A 4,605-nucleotide genomic window follows, 5' to 3' on the forward strand; every position below is an offset into this window, starting at 1 on the left:
AAAAAGAAAACGATTAATCGATTATTAAACTAGTCATCGATTATTTTAATAATCGCTTAGTCGTCGATTAATCGATTAATCATGGCAGCCCTATTTGTCACATGTTCATTATCCCCATTTGTTTTGGAAAGTATTGCTTCTTTGGTAGATTAATCAACTGCATCTCTAACCTCCCTTTCCCAACCTGTTTATAATTTTTAAATATTTATTCTCACATCTCAATTTTCCTTTTTTTTCCAGGCATGTGAGAAGCTGTTTTACTCGCATGCTGAGAAACGAGACCAAGCTGAGACTTAATATACACTGCTGGATGTTTGTATGAAGTAATTCCCTTTTTTCCCCTCTTGTATAACCCTTTAGAATAAGTTCCGCTCTTGTCAAGTCAGATTACAAGCCTGTAGGACAGATCAGTCGCAGAGCATCCCTGGAGCTGCTCCTTGCTCAGTCACATGTACGTATATCTACAGACTGATGCTGTGCCAGAGCTTACCCTCACACAGCCTTTTTGTAGCCTTTACAAACGTTTTACTGCTTACTGTATATGTACACGAAGGTGGAAAACTAGAGTTCTATCATTTTTGTAACTTGTTTTGTCAAATGTGCAGAAACTCCACGAAAGATAGCATCTAATAGCATCTACGTGAAACTAGGTTTTAAAAGTAATCTGCTGGCCTTTACCCAAGCTTTGACAAATGTGCTAATCCATAACTTTAGAACACAGTAAAGCTGGTTTCATTCTGATCAGCAACAAAGATGAGCTAATTCCATTGACTATATTTGTCGCAATTTTTGTCAACAACCTTCTTTTCTGGACAAAAACAAGACAATGCCTAAATAAAAACTAAAACATGACAAAAACTATTGATATATCGTAAATATATATCATAGTCTTGATCATAAAAATATTATTAAAAATACTTGACTGAAAAAATCCGATAAGATCTAATTTGTTATAAAAGGTGGGACGAGTTGAGAAGCTAGCCAATCAGAATTTATCTCTGAGCTGAACATTCTGACATTTTATCAATTCCATTGATATTAATACAGCTAGCTGCTGCTACCATCTTAAATTACAGCAAAAAGCATAAAAACACATGAAAATAAAAGAAATGGAAGGAGACACAAATAAACACACACTCTAAAAATGAAATGTTGGATTTACTTAACCATGTTATGTMACCTGGTTCTACTTAACTGAGTTGAGTAAATTCAAAGCAGTACACTCATGTTCTTTGGTTAAAAAACTGGTATACTGCTTTGAATTTACTCAACTCAGTTAAGTGGAACCAGGTCACATAACATGGTTAAGTAAATCCAACATTTCATTTTTTTACAGTGCAGTTTGCCCTGAACAAAGTTAATGATTGTAGAAAGAAAGCTGTACTGAAACAACCAAATCTATTTGAGTCGACGTATCAAAATTCATGARGTCGGCATTAAATAAAAACGAACTTCTCACAATTCTGCATCTGTGACGTGAATGTAAGTAACCAGCTGGGGTTCAATCAAGTAAAACAAGACGTGTAAATCATGTCGGGCAACAGTCATCGGTGAAAACACTAAAATGGAACAACATCCATACAAAATCAAGCTGCTACAGCTAAGCTGCCACTGCATCTTAAAACTGCTGTTTGCAGTTAATAAATGCAGAAATAGAACTTTGCTGTTGTGAGAATTTTACTGTAAAGTATCTGTTGACAGTTTTTTAAGGAAATGTCATTGTCAGGAATAATAAGAGCTTTCTGGATTTATCATCACACTGAAGAGTTCAGGTGACAACAGATTCACTGAACGCACAGAAGCTTCCAGTTGTTTCTTTAAAAGGCAAAACTCACAAGTCTGGAGGAGAAACCAAAGCAAAAATTCAAATATTTAAAGTTATACTCATAATTACACTATGTTGGAAGAGAAGTATTACTACACTAACCTTTTCATTTTAAATTGTTCTGATCATGTCAGGAAATTGAAGGCTAAATGTGGTTTTAGATATGGTTTGTCATTCTTTATTGTTGTTTCTTAGTCGTGCTTGGTCTAAACCTTTATGGAAATCATACAGCAGACTTCCTGTTAATCAATATCATGTTATTGTCATTTTTATGAWTTTTTTTTTAAAAAGCCAGAAAAATTAAATTTGTGATATACATAAGATGTAAAATCATTTTCTTTCTGTATTGTAAATGGAGAACTTTGACTGGCATAACTTTTAGCTATTATAAATTTAGATTTGGTTAAATAAAATGTCCCATTGACTAAAACTAAAGGGTTACTGTGATTTAAACTAAACTCGAATTTGATGTCAAAATGAGCACAAAACTTTCCAACATAAATTCAAGTCTTAATAAAAACCCAAAGTAGCTATAACTGCTGAGGATGCGTGCAGAATTTTAACCCAACTTTGTTTTCCTGCCTTTTTTTTTTTTTTTTTTTAGGAACTCAGTGAGGTGGTCAGCACCATCACCAGCCCAATCCGAGGGGATTATAGCGCTGGAAGGGAGGGCCGGGATTAGGCAACATCTGCACGGACAGGAGAGACGCACAGATGACTTCTCCTCCACTATGATAGCCTCACAACACAGTGGGATGTTTGGATGAGCGCGCGGTCAGAGTCAGAGGCAATCCTGACTCTGCTGCACAGCCTCCAGGGTTTCCCAGGTCATCCTYGGGAAACTTCGGATGTGCTCTGGGATTATTTTTTTTTCTGAGTTGTCACTCACAGCTGAGGTGGTGGACATGCAACTCCAACAGTAAAATAATAAAAATAAAATAAAACGTCTCACCTGTGTGCAGCAGCAGCAGGTACTCTACAGGAAATGACAGCCACAGATTATTCCGTATTTTGCCACCAAAAGCAAACTGTGCGCACAAACATCAGTGTGGGCCAAAAACCAAAAAACAGCGTCTCCCTCTGAGTTTTCAGCAGACGAAACAATAAATCAAATAACTGGTTTAGAAAAAGAGATGCTGCCGCTTGTTTCTGTCGCTCCTCCCGAGCTGAGCCGTGCGGAGCCGCTACTCCATCCCGTGCTCCTCCCGCCTCCTCTCTGCGTCTCTCTCCGGGTTCAGAGGCGCACGTCGCTGGCGGCGCGGCGTCCTGCAGGTCGCATATCGGAGAGAGAGAGAGAGCGAAAAAAAGTGAAGGCTTGGCGTGCCCACTCGCTCCTACGATGCGTCAACAACTCTTCCTCCCTCCTTTACTTCTTTCCCGTTCCTTCGTCCCCAACCCGCCTCTGGAGCGCAGCGGGACGCAGCAACACGCGGCTGGCTGGAGGACAAATAATGATCATATATAAAAACAGAAAAGCAGGAGACGGGAAGTGCAGAATAGGAGAGCGATGTCTTGTCTGTCTCCCCTCCCGAGCAGCCTCCTGACTGCTCCAGCCATCCAAGTGGAACAGCCTCCCCCCTCCTCCTCTCTCCACCTCCTCCCTCTCCTTTCCGCTGCTAATGGGATYTCCTACTAGGAGATGTTGATGGACTAAATACCCTACCTGTCAGATTGTTTCTTTGTTTATTACTGGTGACAAAAATCGTGTTAATGCTTGTGTCACATTGGGATAAACATGCGATCTGGAGACCCAACATAATCAACAGATGTGTGTAAACTGGTTTAAGCAGCATGTGAGKAAATACAATATACAACGGGCCAGCAGAGACAAACTGAGTTATTGTAAAAACAAACATTTGTCCTGATGACTCTGGTCTCCTAAAACACTTACATGAGCTCACAAAGAGACAAGAGTGATCGGAGGTTACAAGTTTCTGTTCAYTTCAGTTTATATGGCACCAAAATGACAATTAATTAACAAATTTTTTTCTATTTCAATAGAATATATCTGCTTTCGGGGTGCATTGTGAGTGTGAATGTGTGTTTATGTCTCTAGATGGAAATTTACAATTCTAAAGTGTAGTATTACAATAATAGATTATGTACTACTTTATATGTGTATGTATATGTTTATTTTTGTCCTTTTTCCTATCATAGACRGTCAGAGACGGATAGTGTAATTGTGGACTATTGGAGAAGAGGCAGGATTAAATAAGTTTTACTTCTTCCTACCCCCTTTCAGACATGTTAAAAGGGATTTGTGTGAAATGTGTGTTGTTATGTATGTGTGTGTGGATGTAGGTATATAGATGTGCACACACTTATTTTACAGGATAATTTAAACACGTGGACAAAAATGTTGGTACCCTTTGTTTAATGAAAGAAAAACTCACAATGATCACAGAAATAGAGAAGGGGTTATCTGCAGAATCAAAGTGGGCGTGTCACAAGAGTGGGCGTGTCTAAAGCACAAACACTGTGGGCTGCGAGGCCTACATGAATTAGACCCTGCTTGACCTCTATACAGCCTGACCCTGACCCCAACACTAAGGTTAATCAGGAGAAATGTGACCCAAGTAGGGTTCTCCAGAAAATGTGGTGCCATACAGTAACGCCCCGTTTGTTCTTGTCCAATCAGATGGTGCCATACAGTAACACCCCTTTGTTCTTGTCCAATCAGGTGGTGCCGTACAGTAACGCCCCTTTTGTTCTTGTCCAATCAGGTGGTGCCGTACGGTATCGCCCCTTTTTTTGCTTGTCCAGTCAGGTGTGTCCCTTAA

General features: G+C 39.5%; 1 protein-coding gene across 2 annotated transcripts in view; it reads right to left on the reverse strand.

Moving 5' to 3' along the window:
- The window catches only part of LOC106515062 (contactin-4), a 116,128-nt gene extending 112,742 nt beyond the window's left edge, over positions 1-3,386 (reverse strand). For both annotated transcript variants that reach the window (XM_014004675.1, XM_014004674.1), the window contains exon 1: positions 2,778-3,386. The gene's annotated coding sequence lies outside the window, so the exon portion shown is untranslated. The remainder of the gene's footprint in view (positions 1-2,777) is intronic.
- Between the last annotated feature and the right edge of the window lie 1,219 nt (positions 3,387-4,605).

The sequence above is a fragment of the Austrofundulus limnaeus genome, unplaced genomic scaffold (assembly GCF_001266775.1).
Source record: "Austrofundulus limnaeus strain Quisiro unplaced genomic scaffold, Austrofundulus_limnaeus-1.0 Scaffold26, whole genome shotgun sequence".
Taxonomy (NCBI): Eukaryota; Metazoa; Chordata; class Actinopteri; order Cyprinodontiformes; family Rivulidae; genus Austrofundulus; species Austrofundulus limnaeus.